General features: G+C 36.0%; 1 pseudogene across 1 annotated transcript; it reads left to right on the top strand.

Moving 5' to 3' along the window:
• Positions 1-9704: 9704 nt before the first annotated feature.
• LOC145767749 (microfibril-associated glycoprotein 4-like) lies at positions 9705-18233 on the top strand (annotated as a pseudogene). Its single transcript, XR_014288898.1, has 6 exons — positions 9705-9861; positions 13039-13187; positions 13776-13872; positions 15753-15849; positions 17125-17189; positions 17839-18233. The product of XR_014288898.1 is annotated as a microfibril-associated glycoprotein 4-like (transcript).
• Positions 18234-20048: the final 1815 nt, after the last annotated feature.

Here is a 20048-nt window from a genome sequence, read left to right as displayed (position 1 = left end):
CATGACAAACTAAAACAAGACTCTACTTAAACTGCCGATTGCACTGCTACACTGCTGAAAACTAGAGAATGAACCAACACGAAAGAAACCAAGAGAAGCCAAGCCAGGCAATCGGCAAACTCACACTGCGCTTTGCTACTTGTCGGTTTGTTGTCATCAGTCGAATCCAGGGCTCACCACGTGGACGTGCTGGAGCTAATCTGTTTAGGTGGGGATTGCATAATTCGCCGATATGTGTCTGCGGAGCGGTAGAACAAACAATGCAACACATACTCCACGAATGTTCCATCTTACGGCCGTCAAGTGGAATCACTGGTATTCGACAACTGGACCCAACTACCGTATCTTGGCTGCACGAGAAGGCATTGCCAACCTAAGCTACTACAAGTCAAACGAGAGAAGAAGAAGAAGACTGCGCTGTCGGCAAGAGAGACGTGGTGCGTGACGACACGCGCTACACCACACCGACAATGCAATGATGGATTTAGAAACCAAAATTAGAGAGACGCTAGAGTTTTAAGAAAACAAAATTTTTAAGATAAATGAACAATACGGAAACATGTTAATAAAAAATTTGAAAGTAGTTGGAGGTCTTATTCTCCAAGAAAATTTTTATAGATTTAATCTTTTGGATCACTTTTTGGACACTTTTGTCGCATCAATCTGTTTATTTTTCTTCCTATCAACAAACACAATTTGTATTTAACAAAATATATCAAGTTAAAATCGTATATCTGTAAAAGTTTTAATAGAAAGTTTACCTTAGCGTACATTAAAAAAAAATTATTTAAGACAACAAAAAACTTTTAATATTTTTTTTTCTTGAAAGGTTTTTACAGCTTAGTATGGTATAGCCTGTTAGCAGGTAGAACTTCGAAAGTATATCTGAGCTGTCCACACCTTTACTTATTTATAGTACGTTATATACAGCGCCTTTGAGCAGGCAAAACTACGAAAACATATCTGAGCTGTTCACAGCTTCACCTATCTATTCCACACCTGAACTATTCCAGTCAAAGCTACTGCCTGTGAACATCCAACATTTCCGCCATTTCATGAGCGTTACAAGTCCCGTTATATTAGCTGTTGAAAGACACTTTTCAAATATGTGAGAGGATAACATTTATTGTTTTTCAATAAATTCTAACAAAGCAGCATAGATTTGCTGGTTCACTAAATTGGAAATGGTCATACCAAACCATGACTGACAACATAAAATCTCATTGATGTGAGCTATTGTATGTCGAGATTTTGTAGCAATAATTTCTCATTTTTTATTTCAAGTAACCAAAAAACGCTGGACCAACTAAATATGTATGGGCCCTTTGATGGACGTGGGTCCCCAAGTCGGGGTTGTGGAAAGCAATAAATACGGCCTTACATGATGGCAGGGGTGGGCAAACGTGCGGCCCGCTGGCCGCATGCGGCCTATTTCAATTTTTTGTGCGGCCCTTCATCTTCTTTCAACTATTTTCCCCAAATAAGGCTATTTAGATTAAGGCTATTTTTATCTCGATTTAGACAATTTCGAAGCTTAAGAAGTGATATGAACGTTTTTCACTCCCCTGTAGCCTACCTGTAAAATAAGTTTTGCGCCTGTAGAAATTCAGCTTGAATTGAATTCGCTGCAGGAGGATGACATTCTTGTACAAAATTTCAATAAGATAAGCTCCATTGCTGAAAATATGAATTAGTGTTTATTTGATGTGCGGCTCTCTTGTAAGCATTACATTTTCCTAAGTGGCCCTTGTGTTAAAAAAGTTGCCCACCCCTGATTTAAGGTATTAAATATCGTGCTTCTGTAACAGCTTATTATATTTTTAGATAACTCAAAAACATTCAGAAGACTGTAATGAGTGAGCTTTTAAACAGCCGTCCCACCCGGCCGGAGTGTCCTGGGAGCGGTTAATACGCCCCTGAAACATCTGTGGTTTTCAATCTTACTTCACATATGGCCCATTGTATGGTAAGTGTTGTGTCCCACTACCACTTTTATGCAAGCAACAACTCGGAAATATACGCACATCCTAAGTTTTTTTTGTTTTTTTTAATCGCTTATCAATAAGAATTTTGACGATTGACAAACAAGCTGGAATCCAATTCAGTTAGCCCCAATAAAGTTTTCGTTCTGGCATTTTAGCTGTCCCTTACAGTGTTGGAAATGTCTAAAAACATATAGTGTCTTTCATCGGAAATGTCTTTTTACCGAGTAATTTGATAAACTTTTATTATAGGCTATATCTAAGGAGCAAAGCTATAGAGTTTCAAAACATTTTTCTTTCATTCTTGTTGCATATTTGGCCGTTGGCCACAGATTCCGAGTAGGCCTTACATTGAGAAGATGCAAATTTGACATCAAATAAATCTAACAAGGCTAGTTCAATCATAGAAAGCAATGCTCTTCAGTGATGTAACAATTAACTTTTTATGACATTAACTTATTAATTCAACTGCTACAATAGCAACAATGACACAATAATAGGACATGTTTCTTAAAACAGGCTGTATTGCAAACATTTTAAATCGCAAACTGTAAAAATCCCGACGTGATGGGGACGAAGTGACTTCATATTCATAATTAGAAACTTACTTAAAAAGTGATATTTTTATTCAAAAATAAAAATCATGTCGACCGGGGATAGTTTGTTACTAATAACAAGTAATCATTAGGGCGATTTTTTGTCACTAAAGTTACATTTTTTTAGTTGTATCAAAAAAATTTTGTTTCCAGGAACTACCAAAAACGTTGTACAGATTTAGGGGGGGCATAAGGTGAAGTTTTCTCGGGACCCCCTTTTGAAGGGATCCCCGACGTGTAAAAATGTGATTTTGTGTTGTTATTATTATTTTCTTTCAGCATTTGAAGTTTCTGTAAAATGCCTCTTTTTTCTTTCAAGGTTAATTTTTAGTCACAAGGTGGTGACTAAGCTTGGCGTAAAGGTATTAGCGGTGTGGGTGACTTTCAAGTTGAAAGCTTTTCGAGCCCTCGGCGCGAAAAACTTTTTACACGACGGGGTCCCCGATCTAAAAGTGCCCCGAGCCCCCATCCGTTAAACTTGTCCTTGCTCCCAGTTGACAAAGAATGCACTTAGAAGATTGGAAAAACTGGTCTTATTCTCACTGCTTTATTCAAAAAAGAACACATTTGATACCGCTTATAAAGTCATCGGTATGACCCAATCTGGAATCGATATTAGATCTACAAGCACTAGAGCAGAAGGCGATAGCCACTCGGTCACTCAGCTGGTTGTGTTTCATTTATAATCAGTTTAAAACTGACCCAAATTTTTTTATCTTTTTCCTCATGAAGTTGTTTATGAACAACATTTTGTAAATATATTATGACGTCATTGTGTCTTAAATTTAGTGACGAATTATTATTTATTAAGCAGTAATTTTTACATTTCGGTAAGAAAAATCCTTCACTTAAATCACATTCATAACTAAAAAGGATTAAGGTAATTAAAAAATACCTGAAGAATTGAAATTCAATCGAATTGCTCCTGTGTGATAAATTATCCCACGCTTCCTCAAGCAACCCGATAAAGTCTCACACACTGAAAAGAAGGAAATACCTGGAAGCATAAAATGATAAAGAAAATATTTGAAGTAGGAAATTGATCAGTGACGTCATTTAAAATAACATTAGCCTATTCCTTTCTTCTTTCTTTTTGTGCTTGAGCAAAGATTCATTAGTAAGTGCCTTAATGCAAGTTACCGGATGCAAATCTTTATTTACTTTTTTAAGCCTTTTTCATGAAGGACGCTATAGCATGCCACTCTGCTATCAAGTCATTTTGTTTCTGTGCTGTTATAGTAAGTTACATAGAACCAATGGTAACGTACCAATCCTAATATCTTCCTGCACTTTTGAAAGAAAGAAATGACCCAAGGAATAAGGTCAAGTGAGAAAACTTCAACAAAATAAGAAAATGCTTATGGCGACATAAGACTTTAAAATAAAAAATCTTGGAACGGCGACAAAAAGGTTTTTCTCACGTGCACTACAAAGTCGCCACACCGGACAAAGAACAATAAACAATTAATAATAATAATTCCAAATCAGACAAAAATAAACTTAAAGAAACGTAGGGCAAAAATTATTAAGGACTTAACTTGTAGCCCAGCAATAACTAACACCACTTAGCAATAAAGTAACACAAACTTGCGTCGTATCTTAATCGCTTATTTGAATCGTCATGAACAACAACGTCATTTGGCGGAATAATGAAAGCTTTATTTACGTCACCAAATTCAGCATCGGATATAAACCACTTCAGCTAGCAAAATCTGTTTCTTTGTGGTGATTTAACATCTCTAAACGTTAAATCAACATAAAAAAGGCATTTATAACAAAGGCTAATAAAAACTAGTATGATGTTCCACCAGCTTTGCGATATAGTGGATTCCCACTCATTTTTCACAGAAAAATTTAATGCTTTTTTTGGGTTGTAGGTCACTTAACTTTGCTAAGTCAACAAAGCCGACCATAATTCTCTCATTACTACTTCACTTCAATCAATATACTTTATACTTCTGTCTAAAACGTGTTAGCCACTGAATAGCAAACAGAAATTTAACCTAATTATCAATTAAATTGTTTTTCAGTCAAAGACACAGTTATTAGGAGACTGTTCATTGAATCCAACTAGGAACAAAAGTAAATTCATCGATTTTACAGTAATTATGATATAAAAGCAACCAATCTGTCGTATCGATCTTTTTTTTTCTTAGTTTATTGAAGAGATTTCTAGAAGTACGGGAAGCGAAACTACCTTCTCAAATTGGAGTGTGTTGAATAATAGTGTTGCCAGTTTTTATTGTTTCAGCATAAATGCTATTCTTTATTTGCTCAAAAGTAAATTAATGCTTATTTGGTAAATCCATTCCAAAATTTGCAAACACATTGGCTGATTTTTAGCTATTTTATTAAAAATAGCATTTCATCTGAAAATGTGCAGAAAATCTGGCAACACTTTGCGTAACACAAGAAAACTAGAAAAAATGTAGAGAACGTTTTGAAAACTGAGGAATTAAACAATGATATCGTTTAAATTAACAGTAGCCTTTAGCTTCCCTTCTTAAAAATACAAACTTTGCTTTCTTTGTGCCAAGCAATGATTTGATAACAGCCACCTCTTTTCCGTTAAAAAATTTTATTTCAAAATGCCACCTCTGCTTCCGCTAACGAGAGATTCTCCAATAACTTTTCTTGAAATCTTTTTTACGGAGGACGGTCTAGCATGCTAACGGCTATCAAACCTTTTTGATTTTGTGCGCTTACGTTAACTTACATAGAACTAACGGCAACATGTCTACCCTTCTAATTTCCGAACTGTTAAAATGAGAGGGAAGATCAAGAAAATAACGCTTATTTTAACATAATAATAAAATGAAAAAACCTACATTAAATTTTAGATCTATTTTTTAAATATAGAAACGTCGGTGACACAACGGCATAGCTTGTCACTTTACATCGTGCACGATTGTAACACCCGACAAAGAAGAATGATTGCTTGTTACTATTACTTACCAGGTGAACAGAAAGTCACATGGAGGTATATATGTCCATGGCCATACCAGTGTACCTACTGTACTAAGAAGGCCGGAAGGCTGAAACGGTGTGTACTGTCTGCAGTTATGGAAGATCTTGGCTTACGCCGATTGAGAACTTAACTGGAGGCACCTTGCTATGCATTGCGCAAAGCTCACTGCTTGCAGTTGGAGCACTTTGGCAAGGTTGGCAGTAGTATCATTTTTGGAACTTAGGTATCGAAAATGGGAAAATGTCACATGGAGGTATATATCTCCATGGCCATAGCAGTGTACCTACTGCACTGAGAAGTCCCGAAGGTCGAAACGGTATGCACTGTCTGCAGTTATTCATGAAAATATATTTTTCTATATATTCAAATATTTTTCTTGAACGTATAATTATCAGGCAGTGCATCCTATGGATCCGTAATTGGGCTTTTCTCTAGCACCAGCTCGCTGGGCGTGCAGTTGTTCTTTTGCGTTGTATTGTATTTTTTCACTATTCTTTGGCCTTTTTTCATTTTATGATTAAACATATTGAATGTCACTTAAACAATAATTACTATTATTGCTACAAAAAGTGCTTAATGTCAAGCAAAAAAGCTAAGCAAAGCAAATTTCAGCAAATATAGTTACTACTTTCTAAAACCTCCACAGCCTGTTTCACTAAGGGGGATCATCAGAAGGTCCTTATTCAAATAGAATTATTTCTAAAAGTATAAATACAGTATATTATAGAATAAATTCTATTTGAACAAACACCTTCTGATACTCTCCTTTTTAGGGTGAAACATATTTTAGAAAGTCATAATTGTATTTGATTGAATGTAACTAATATGCTTTTTCAGAAACTGGATATCTTGCTAAACTCTCTAAAATTTAGGTCTAATTGTGAACATTAATCGTAGGCTAAGCATTGATTGTAATGTCTAAAATGAGCCAAAATGAAGCAGCCATCATTCAGCATCGCGCGGAGAAAGCCAACTCTGCGATAAGCTCTTAAAAGTTGCCAAATCCACCGTTTACTATGTTTTAATACAGATATATCCGTCAAATGACCAAAGACATGAATGTGAGCAGCATTTCAATGAGAACCATTGTGGAAAGGATTTTCAGTTGTCTCGTTACAAGATGAGAAAACGGAAATTCCTTATACCTCTCCAAAAGCAAACGAGACTTGAAAGAGCACAGATTTTTCTTAGAGAACTAAAGGCCGGCATGGCAGGGCAAGATATCATTTTTTTAGACAAAAAACTCTTCACAATTGAAGCTTAGTTCAATAATTAAAATTATAGAATTTTTGCAAAGTCTTCAGCAGTTAAGATTCTGTGAGAACAGTTTAAGATTTCGCGACCCGATAGCAACCTTTTCGTGACCCATGATTGGGTTGCGACCCTGTAGTTGAGGACCTCTGGCTTAAAGCATTCAAGGCGGTATTTACCGCTTTTCGCAATTGCGACTGAGGGCCCACCAAAATCTTTTCAAGTGTCTGTGACCTGCATTCGAAAACCTCCTAATGTAAAGACTGTTGAGACTGAAGGATTTCGGCGTATTTGTAGCAAAAGTAGGTGTTTTATTGTTTTTAGTTAAACTCCAATCCCTTTACATTGCTTTGGAGTCAAAGTCGGATTTTTCTGATCCAAATTCTCAACTCGTGTTTAAAACACAACAAAAGTGTTATAACTAGCCTCTAGCCTAAACTAAAACATATTAAAGGGAAACACAAAAAGAAACCAAGTTTATACTTGGCACACTGTAGTGCAAACCAGTAGTGTTTTTTTTTTGGTTTTGCAAATTTTCTCGCTTACTTTGCTCTCTCAACCACATCTTATAACATAACCGGCATTTCTGCAATATTGAGCATGCATAGATTTAGGCAATCTCCCCATACCTCTATTCCAACTATTTTATTAATCCTATTTCATGTGACGTTATTTTGCAAGTTGACCTGTGCCCGGGGTGGGGAGAGGAGGTCTGTTCGACAATAGCACTTTGAGCTCGTGTAACTCCAAAACTTCACAAGATACATAAATCAAATTTTCACATGGTGTAGATAATTTATCTGACAACACAGCATCAAAAAGCTTTTACAATTTGTAAAGAAAACTTAAAAAATCAAATAACTTGATGGTAAGTCATATTTTTTTTATTTGACTTGAGAAATCGCTTCTTAACATTTCCGTTGCATATTGTCTATCTATCTTACATTTTTTGCCTTGCTTTGTTAAAATTGTAGTTCAGTGCTACTCAAACTGTGGTACGTGTGCGGTGCCAATACACGAACACTTGACTTCCGGTACGCGATTAGTTTGAAAATAGTATACTCAGTATTGTTTTGATTCGAATGTGTTTTTCACCACGTTTAGGCTGTTTTTGTTTCTCGGTATTAAGTACTTTATTGTTACCCATGCAATGAAAAAGATCTGTTATCCCTGGCGTATCACTAAATTTTTCAAATGACAAAGCTTGGTTACATGAAAATTTTTTGAAATGAAACAAATTAAAAGCTGCGCAAATATAGATAAACAGACTCTCTAATATAAATGTGAAATCTTTGCGTGCATCCTATGAAGTTGCGGTAAAACTGTTAAAGCTCAAAAACCACACACCGCTAGTGAAATGGTAGTCAAAAACTGTAAATTTGTTGAATTTAGATTTTTAAAAGAAAGGTTGGACTTACCCTGTAGTAGGGTTAGTCTTTTTTTTTTAATGTGTGACCGGTACGCCGAATGACAATAATTCCTCTGCCGGTATGCTGTGTCAAAACGTTTAAAAGTAGTAGTGCTTTAGTTCATTTTCCAATTATGGTTGCTAAATCCGTCACTGCATTGTTGGGACATTAATTAATCTTTTTTAAAATATCTGATAATTGTTTACTCTTCGCTAATAGGATTAATGCAAATGTTTTTCTTAGTTTGAAATAATTTGCCGCCATTACCTAACGCTTTCCTGTACTATTTGTAAACAAGTCCATGGTTTGAGAAACATTTTAAGCGCTGACACTCGACATATAGGGGCCCACTTGTGCATTTTAAGGAAGGGGAGAAGGAGCGAAATGGTGCTCACACGAGTAATTCCAATACAAGCGTCATTTCGTATTGACCTATTCGAATCATTATCTGTCAGAAATTCAGGTTGCACAGCCATGGAAAGTTTATCTAAATCATTTGCAGCAATAGATGAAGAATATTTTAGTTGACAAAATTTATTTCTCGAAGCAGGCTTGATATTCAAATTGGCAACAACAAGAAAAAAAGTTTCTGGCGGCATAGTCAGGAATAGCAAGAAAAAAGTTCCTACACAAATCGAGAGATATTTTGATATAAATTTGCAGTTGTGACAATGAGATTCCAGACTAAGTGATGCAATATGAAGAAGCCAGTAGGTATATTGTAATGAGAATCAAAGTAGTTCTTGTGTCACCTACCAAGTGGTGTACTTGACTTGTTACAGTAATTGTTTTTACTCATCAAGCACTAAGTTGAATGAATCTCTGATGTTTTATCTATTGGTGAACAAGCAATATTACATAAATTAGCATCTCAGGTCTATTTTCTGTGTTTAAAGTATTTTATTTAGTACAGAAAACGGAGTCGGTACAGAGTCATGGCTTTGATAGTTATTTTAGACCTTTGACGTTGCCAGGAATTTTGAAAGGGGGGGGGGGGGTGACGGCAAAATCAAAAATGTTGAAAAATTACTTTGAACTTGGTGCATTCTGAGAGCATTTTCAACAAAAATGTGGGTATGAATATTCCTGTAAAATGGTGCTGTCCGGTGGCATAGCAAAAGGATAAGATCATGTTTTCTAGGGCATTTTTCTGAAATAAAGCTAAGTCTCTATGTTTTCTTGTTGCTAATTCATAGCTGAGATATTTGAATGTTTGGTATTGGCAAAACTCGCTCTTTTAATGCAGTTTCGTTTAAAATTAGGCAAACTTTGTTTTAGAAACATAAAGAAACTGAAAGCATCATTGTCAATATCGTGACGTCACACGTGTGCCAAACGGGGTTGAAACCCCTAACCGTTCTCCTTGGCTACGCCACTTCTTAATGTTGTTAGGCTCAGAACGAATTATAGCTTCATGAGCGCACGGATTCAAAAGCTAAATGAATGAAATAAGCAAGAACCTATTGAGTTTTAACAATGTTTTTCTTGCAGCGTATTCATGACATTTGTAAGTGTTGTCGTACTCGTGATGTTGGCTTTGGGCTGCCAGGCTCAGTTTGACTTGGGAACATGTAACCTTCAATGTGATGGAGATGGAAGTGGTTCACCAAAAGCATCCTCCAATCAATTAGCCACCAGGATCCAGGGACCCCCTGGTAAGAGAGGAGTGACGGGATTGAAAGGATCTAAAGCAGGGGTTCTTAACCTTTTTTCCCTTATTACCCATTTCTGTCCAGATCAAAGTCCCATTACCCAAAATCTAATTTTATCTATTTTACCATATTAAAAATATAAAACAGCGTTATTCAACAAAAACAACATTTAACGTAAAGAACGGCATCAATAGTTTCAGTGAGACATTTGCGCTTTTTTTGTGTACAATCGATGCAATATTGGGTGCGATTTTGGATACTGCACAAAGCAAATCTGACTTCAGATCTAACAGCTTGTTTCGAAATTTTGACTTCAAAGCAACAACACTTGAAAATGCTGATTCACAGAGATAAGTGGAAGGGAACATAGTCAACAATGTTAGTGGTTTTGCACAACTTTTGGATATGCTTTTCCCATCATTTTCCCAAGTTTTCATCTTCAAAAGAATATAGCTCGCTCGTCTCAACACTAACTCTAAATGTACACTTAGCTATATAAACTACTTCAAACAACTGCTAACAGCAACGCAGCCATCAAGCTTGCTTATAAAACAACTGTAACTGAACTGATTATACAAGAAAAATCTTACTATTATGTCGCAAAAATGAAATACATAAAACCGTAGCTAACTGCTCTAGGCTGCTGCTGAGCTGAGTCGGAGTCTGCCTCGCTTTCTGACCTAGTCTTGTTCTAAAACGATCCCTGTTCCATATCTAGAAAGCTAAAACCTCAATTGCTAAGGTAACAAGGATCAGTAGTCAGTAGATGTAACAGAAAATATATTTCGCATTTGTTAGTGCGTCGTCAGTTCCGATAAAGGGCAGTTAAAACCTACAAGTAATGTTTTAAATAACAACTTAACTGCCCTTTATCAGAACTGACGATGCACTAACAAGTGCGAAATATATTTTCTGTTACATCTACTGACTTACTGATCCCTGTTACCTTAGCAATTGAGGTTTTAGCTTACATAAAACCGGCAACAAAAATGATGCGAAAAATAAATCACTATGACGAAACAATTCTAAAAATGATAAAATATCACTGTGCTTGTTTGGTTGTTTTGAACGGACTCAAATAATAAAAAAAGCATGAGTAATAAAGCAACTTTACCACTTACAGCAGTGACATTGTTTGTTACATCTATAATTCTAAATATTCTGGTTCAGCTGATTACCCACCTGCTATCCTGAAATTACCCACATGTGGGTAATTACCCATAGGTTAAGAACCACTGATCTAAAGGTTATCAGGGACTTACTGGACCGAAAGGAGATCCAGCGGAAAAGTGCAACTGTTATGATGTAGAAGATTTAAAACGTACGTCATAATAAAATGAAAAATTCATTTAAAAATGAATCTCTTACAAGTCAACAGTTGTGCATTGAGAAAATAACTGTTTAGCAAATGACAACTGAGCTAGCAATATTTCAGCAAGTGTCTGAAGTAGGTAAATGAAACTGAGAAAGTAACAACTGAGCAATAAGTAATTTGGCATGTCACAAGTCAACAAATCCAATCAATCGATAACCAAGCAAGTCCGGTACTAGATGAAAATCACATTCGCTGACTTGGATAGTAGCTGAAATGTAAATGCTAAATTACAGCACTTGCTGAATTGTCGCATGCCGAGTGGTCTGACTACCTTTAAAAATTCACAAAGTTTAGTTTATATTTATTGTTCTTCTTCTTCAATTGCCTGAACCAGGTATCGACAGCCTCAGATTTCATTTGTTGCTGTGTTGTTTGTGGGGCAGTAGCATTATAACGATCTTGCCAGCCTGCCCACAAACTGGAGTCCTACCGAGCGAGGAACCTCCCAAAGGGATTGTTCTCTTTATGCTGTTCTTGTTATACTGTAACATGTACCATGTTTTTAATTAACAAATTTATATTTTAACGTTTGACCGAAATTTATCATTATTGCAAAATGCATTTCAACGCTGCAAATTCAAAACCTAACGTTCTCACAGAACATAAGTCAAGCTTCCTGTTAACAAACGCCACTCACACAGAATCTAGCTCAACACATCTGTATTTCTAATGCGACATAACTATGAAACCGGTATAGCGTTTCCCTTGATTCTTACGATAGCTGTTATTGATGAAAAGGCTCTACCGGGATATTATGATATAAGCGGGGAATTGAAAAATGCAAACACTCAGACAGGCATTCGAAATTAGACTTGCAAGCGAACAGACTGAACGACGGCAGAACGAGAGAACTAAAATTCACGACTGGAGAATGTCGCTCTTCTGACACCGGTCGCAATAAATTAGATTGGTTAGATATTTTTCAATTCCCGAACAGCAAAATTGTAACTTTGATTTAATAAAAAATGATCCATTTTATTTAATTCGTTTGCTTTTTTGTAGGAAGTCATACCCCTAGACTAGACAGCCAGAAGCCTAAATTATCCTTTTAATTAGAGACAGAGAGCCTCAATGTCCTTTAAATTATCCTTTTAAATTTTACTTTTATAAACAAAAAAATATAACAATTGGAATCGTAAAAACCCTACAATACTATATTTTTGTAATATTCATGAGGTATGTTGAGCCACGATTTGACTAGCACAGGCCATTGTTATCCATTGTTACGTTAACGTAATTGCTTGAAAAAAAAATTCCTTTGTTTTCAGCATCAATATTTTTTTTTCTTTTGTGAGAAATTTTATTTAAATTTTAGTTTTGTAATTTCTGAAAAAACAAATTTTATAAAAAATGATTTGAAACGAGAAAAAAATTTGATATTTATTTTTTTGAAATATCAGGCAGTATTCATTGATTTAAATTTATAAACACACGTTTGTTTCATAGTTATGTAGGCAATTTCTTAAAATATGCCATAACTTTTCAAAGTGGTGAAGTTATAACTTGTTTTTAGTACATAGTATGCTCTTACTTGCTAACAATATAGTCACTTCATGTTACAGGTAGAACTCATTGAAGGCTGGCTTGTATCAAAAAGTATGACTTTGTTGCCAAACAATTTTTGAATTATTTGATCTTTTGTAGGTGCAATGTTTCCACAAACATGCTCAGATTTTCTTGTCAATGACGAAAACGAGAGCGGGATTTATACCATTTATCCATATGGAGATGGTGATCTGACTCATCTAACATGTCGCTTATCGAAACGTGTGATTCATTTGTTGAATTCTATGTTGACTTTTTAGGTGCAATATTACCACAGTCATGCTTAGACATTCTTTCTAATGATCGTGTTAAAAAGAGCGGGATTTATACCATCTATCCATATGGGGATGGTGACTTGACCCACTTAAGGGTTTACTGTGACATGGAAACCGATGGTGGTGGATGGATGGTAAGTGGCGAAAATGCTTTTCCATATTTCTAAAGCAACTTCATCAATCAAATCTACTCTACAGTAGACACTAGAGTTGTTATTATGTTCCTCTAATAAAATGATCCGTGACCAAACTATACTTGAATGTTTGTTAAACTTTTGTTTCCATCTTTTTGCTTAGTTACGCCAAAAAATTTCCCATTAGTACATGGTTCGGTAAAGGGGCACCAATTGTATAAGTCAGTGGCAATACTGGGCACCACTTTCGATCATGCAAAAGTTACCAATTTATGTCGTTACTTATTCAAATGGCTTCAACTTCTGTAAGTTAAATTTTGATTTTAGTTCTGTTTAAGGTAACTCGTTGTTTGGCCCCAAACGCTCAGTTATCTTTCTCTGTCATTCGCATGTAATATCTCGATTACAAAGGCTATAGCCTATCCTGGTTCAGAAAACTCCCCTATCTTTAATGCAGTCAAACTATCAGGTTTGCTGTATATGATGATTTTGAGCTTGAACTATTTTCTAGATACACCTGGATACATTGATTCTTGATTGAGTTTGCAAAATTACTATCTCAACAATTTACGGTAAACAATTTTCCAGGTTTTCCAGAAGAGAATAGATGGTTCAGAGGATTTCTATAGAAATTTTGCCGATTACGTCAAAGGTTTCGGTCGATTAGAAGGAGAGTTCTGGTTAGGTGAGAAAGCATATATGAATTGTAGTGTAAAATGGTTTAGACATTTTTAGTTTACAATGGTTTAAGGCGCCTTTTTTTAATTTGAGAAAAAAATATTATCACAATGTGCCAAACTAAGAATGAATCTATACTGTAAATATTAACAACTCAGCTTTCTGGCTTTGTTTTGACTATCGGTATTTCAGTTTTTACAAAATTTATTTGTGGGCTAGCTTATATTTCTCTTCCTGGGTACGTCTGAATTACAGAATGAAATGTTCTCCTCGCCAGTGCCCCGTTTCTGCAAATGCCATCGCTTCCCAACTAGTGCAGAACGGGATCTACAAGACAAAGGACCGCAAAGCACCCCGCCTTGTCACAAAGGAAGGGTCTGCCCTTTGGCGAGTGGAAACACCACCAGATGAAACAATACCGGAAGATTTCACCCCAGAGGAGTTTACCTCCGACTAGTGCAACCACACAAGTCTCCAGGGCCGGATAACATCTGCCATGAGCTTGCGCTCCATCCTGGCCCTACCCTTATGTCTTGGTTACGTAGTTTCCTTTCTTTCTGATTGCACCAATTTATAATACAAAAAAAAAACTGGAGAAGAGCTTCAGTGGTTGCGATCATTAAGTCTCACAAGCCACCAGAGAACCTACAGAATTATCGACCGATATCTCTCCTCTCTGTTCCTTCAAAATCCCCGAAAGACTGATCTATGCCCACGTCAACCCAATTATCGACCGGCTCCTCCCAAAGCACCAAGCTGGGTTCCGCGCGTGCAAACAATGCAACAGAAAATTTCTGTCCTTCTGCCCCGAATTAAAATACCTTGAAGTGACATCAGATAGATTTCTCACATACAGCCATCATTTGATGTCACTGCGCAAGAAACTGTCATTACGCGCCGCGCTCCTCAAGCGACTGGCAGTCTCCCGCTGGGGAGCTAGTGCTGACACTTTGCTTATAACACCTGGGCACTTGTATATTTCTCAGCAGAGTACTGTGCACCTGTTTGGTGCCGCAGTGCTCATTGCTACAACATCGACACTGTCATCAACAGTGCTCTGCGCACAGTGACTGGATGCATGCGTTCCACACCAATAGACAATCTTCCCATTCTTGCTGGCATCCAGCTTCCTGATCTTCGTCGAGAAAAAGCTACCCGTCTCTTGGTCGACGGGCACTGGAGCCTAACCATCTTCTCCAATACAAGATCTCTGCTCCCTCAAACGAGCACCCCGTCTACTGAAATTAAGACACTCACTCGTGCCAGCCGCTTAACTCTTGATCAACGAAGCAGATGAACAAGACATTTATGCGGCTAATTGGGCTAACAATAAATGGAATTCTCAATGGAAGTCAAGCACCATCAAACTCCACTCGTTCATCCCCGATCCCGACACCTGTCTCACCGGCTTAACACTATAGAGACAGGCGTGGGCACGCCTCAATGTCTCTGTACCAGAGTAGGACTTTTCAGCTCAACTATGAATCACTGGGGAATGGCCTCTTCCTCCTTCTGTGAAAGTGGTGCTGAGGAACAAACCGCAGATCACTTCATAAACGATTGCACTATATTCAAGCCACTTAATAGAGTGGATGGTCTGCCTATCTTAGATGAGGAAACTAAAGACTGGCTGCTCTCTACAGTAGTAGCCTTCCAGATAGTAGTCGTCATTCTCTTACAGTAGTAGCTGTCCGGAAACCTCGCAAACCTACGGTAGTAAAATGATGGACCTTCGGCCCCAGAGGCTCACGCGACGACGACGACGACAGAATTAAAACCTGGGCCACAGACAGCATGACTGGCTAACTTTTGTTCATTTTGGATAACATATTTATGAATATGCTTATGTTTATGAGTGTGGTTTAAAAATCTCTTCATTTCTTCCAGGATTGGATGTTCTTCGCAAATTGACTAAAGATGGAGAATATGAAATGAGAGTAGACATGGACGATTTTGAAAATCAAACAAGATATGCTTCATAAAAGTAGGAACATTTTTGTCTTACAACTTTAATTGATACAGCTTCGGTAGAGAGTTTGTCTTGTTAAACCATAGGCATACGAAGCCGAGCAACGTTATCAAGTTTAGCATATTTAAAGATTGTTATATTTACAAAAACACAAAACTACGCAACAATTAAATATCGAACGTTTTCGACATCACAAGATGTCCTCTTCAGGAATAACATACATAACTACATCTGAATAAAATACAATGGTTAACTAAATCTATAAACAGGAAAAGACAAAAAAAGCCTTTCTACCATATCATGTGATCTGTTTAACACCTTTTGATGCAGTTACCTTTGATTCTCGTGGAGCCTATCGTTGAGTTTGAGCTAGTCAGAAGTACTGTGCAGTTTTTGTCTTTTCCTGTTTATAGATTTAGTTAACCATTGTATTTTATTCAGATGTAGTTAAGTTGTATGTATGTTATTCCTGAAGAGGACATCTTGTGATGTCGAAAACGTTCGATATTTAATTGTTGCGTAGTTTTGTGTTTTTGTAAATATAATAATCTTTAAATATGCTAAACTTGGTAACGTTGCTCGGCTTCGTATGCCTATGGTTTAACTTTAATTGAAATCAATAGCAACGAAACTAGCTATGATTTTATGTTTTGTGTAGTACAACATTCAAGTACGAAAAGCGCTAAAATTAACAAAAAGTGACACTGCTCAATCATAACGTAACAAATTCCCATCGAAAGCTTCACCATCTGAAGCTTTCATTCTTTATCGAGCTAGTATAGAATGTAAAAGCATCTCTTCCACGATTTGCATTTTGTTTCAAACGTATTGTAGACTTTTCTCCCTCATTCCGTGCGGCTTACACCATACACGATGCTCTAGAAAATATACCAAATAGAAAGTTTTCAAGCAGTCACATCACTATCAAGCTTATACTTGCATCACCACTCTAAATCTATAGATTTTGTGATAAAAAGGATCGGGATTTAGTGACATTTTGATGAGTTTTTGATATGACCTGACAGGGAATTGAACTTATGTTTACAGATCAAATATCAAGTACTGTATTCTCTTAGATAGCAACGATGCAGTTTCAGTTTGACATAAAAATAATTTTTTGCTCCTTTAGCCAGTATCATCTTCATAATCGAATAGGATTGTTTGTAAATCTATCTATGATTTGTTTTTTTTGCCATCGCTTTTGTGTGAATATTTCTCTTTATGTTCCATTTCCTTCGTTAACAGACCATTATAATTTACACCTTAAATTTGTACGTTTCTGTGTTTCAGTGACTTTATTGTTGGAGCTGGGACAAATTATACTTTGACTTTTACAGGATACAGTGGGAATGCAGGTACAGCTTGCATCAACTGTGACCTGACAATTGGTCGAAACACAATTGCTCAAAATGACATTTCTTCGAAAACTGCTTCATTTAAGCCACAAGGTTTTAAGCGAGATATTGGGATTCGAGTAAATTGAGGAATTTTGTCAGAGAATTTTTGTCGAGGGGATTATTTCCCGAATTCTAAGCTACAATATTCCAATTATTTTCAAAATCCAACTCACTCATTTGATTTAGGTATAGCTAGTGTAGCCTTCACCCTACACTGAAAGCCTGCCTACAGCAAGATTAAAAACTCAACAATTTGATCAATTTGATGCTTTTGATAAGCTACTTTTACACATTCATTGTTTTTTTGTCTATCATCATTATCATTTGTCTATCATTATCATATCCTCATTTGCACGATAGTTGTTGCAATAAACTTTTTTTTTTTTATGAAATCATATTTTGCACAACTCCAGTAACAACAACATCAACAAAATAGATTTTCTATTGTTCTTTGATTAAAAAATTGTGTTTATAACTATTTTACCAATGAATCATGAATTTTTAATTGTCATCTTTATATTACTTCAGTTTTTCGAAACATTTGTAAAAAAATATTTTTACAGAATCTCTTTACAAAAACGTTACGTTTCGTTGTCATATTTTGCAGGATCAGGTTTGCAATCAGCACGATTCAGTGCAAAGGATCGTGATCAGGATACTTGGCCAGGCAGTTGCTCCAATACATTCAAAGGTGGTTGGTGGTATACTCATTGTCATGGAGCCAATCCTAATGGATTGTACTTGGGAGGACCACACGAGTCATATGCAGACGGAATAGACTGGAAACCTTGGCGAGGATATAATTACTCCCTCAAACGAATTGAGATGAAGCTCAAGAAAAATTGAAACTTGCATAATGTGTATAGTCCATTTTGTGCGTTGCAAATTCAATTATGATGTAATTGAAGCAGTGACATAGAATAAATTTAATGTAACTTGAAAAATGACAAATTGCATATTCAAAACTTATAACCACCTTTTTACTTGCAATTTTTTTTCAACCTTAACAGTAAAATAAACCGCATATTTGTCGGTTTTTATTACAAGTGTACATCATTTAATTATGACATTAAAATCATACCATGCAAACGAGATCTCCAAACTCTGGTGTATCAAATACGCAGGCTTGTCCATGGGAATGGGATTCCCACGGGAATCCCATGGGATGGGATGGGATGGGACAGCACGAATTGCATTTCCCATGGAAATTGAAAATTTGCTGAATGAGCACAGTGACTCGGAATATGAGTGCCAATGATAATGAATTGTCATAGATAGACAACTTTTCTGAACTTTAAAGTTAACAAAGTCAATAAATTTTGTCGTTTTGTATCTCTTTTTGTACATTTAGTCCTATCTAGTACACATTAGACTTACATTTCCATAAATTTAATAACATTTATTGAATTGTATTTTGATGGGAATCCCATGGGATGGGATGGGACGGGACAGGCATGAATTGCTATGGGATGGGATGGGATGGGACAGAAAAAAATGTCCCATGGACAAGCCTGCAAATACGAATTAATTAATTAAACTACCATTCAACGTTTTATAGGCAGAGAAAACTTTTTCTCGATACGAATTGATATCAAACAAACTTGAACAGCTTGATCTAAGTGATCAAAAATGCATGGGGAGCGCAACTTACGCCATCTTGGTGCTCAGAGTAAAGTGTGTTATGAAAAAGTGTTGCCAGATTTTTTGCTCGGACAGAGAACCTATTTTATTTAAGTTGCTCAAATATCAGCCAATGATTTCTAGTCAATTCTCCACTACCATTGGCAAATACTGTACGAATTATTTAATTTTCTAAATTGATCTGTTGTCAACTTACCAATCTGGTGTAAGCCAAGATATTAAAAAAATAACTTATCAAAATATTGATGTTGATAAATTTAAACCAATTATGTAAAAATAACAACTCAACAATAAATTACAAATGTAATAAATAGGCTATGTAACTTTTACTTGAATCATCCAGAAATACTATCCTTAGGCAGAGATCTGCATAATCACCAGTTTTGGTGATCTTGAAGGTCACGTTCAAGATCACTTTTGTGGACTTGAAAAAATGAAATTTTTATCAATGACTTTCAAAAAAACAAATTTTACCATAGGCAATTGGCTAAAGATAGTTGTTATTAAGCTAACTGTTGCTTTGAACTACTCGATCACTGGCCTAAGAACTGTAATAGGCTAAGTTAGTGAGTGTTGGTATTTAAGCTTATCAATCTTTGCTGTAGTTTGAATAGATTCGTAGCGTCATACCCAAGGCAGAGGGTAATTATAACAGTCTACTGAAAAAGTCACAAGATTTGAAATTAGTTTTAAGCTTTTTATTTAAAAAAAAAAAAATTTAAATTGCATCACTTTTTACTACCTGATACTGATGCCTCATACACTCACCTGGTAGACTGCTATCTGCTATCAAAAACGTTTGGAGGTCTGTGGTAAGATAAACCGCTCAAAACAAAAATACAAAGATAATTATACAAAAAAGAAGCATCACATGTTTTCACATTTAATATAATTGTTGATACTCAGACCCTAAACAACTATTAATCTATTTGGTTTGATGCCATAAACCACTTTACATGACCAAAGTCGGGCTGTAGAGTCCAGTTATTTTAGCACCGCCATTTCAAACTATTTAAACATCTAAAATTGTGTTAAAGAAAGCAAACATTCTTTCAGAATAGTGAACAAAATTGAATGATTTTTCATCATACTTTAACACAAAGTATATACGGAAGTTGACTTCTTTATTATTATGACCAACACAGAAAACTTTTTAAATTTTGAAATGGCAATACT

Source organism: Aplidium turbinatum, chromosome 1 (assembly GCF_918807975.1).
Source record: "Aplidium turbinatum chromosome 1, kaAplTurb1.1, whole genome shotgun sequence".
Classification (NCBI taxonomy): Eukaryota; Metazoa; Chordata; class Ascidiacea; order Aplousobranchia; family Polyclinidae; genus Aplidium; species Aplidium turbinatum.
Note: the sequence above shows the minus strand (reverse complement) of the source record. Positions and strands in the feature narration are given on the sequence as shown.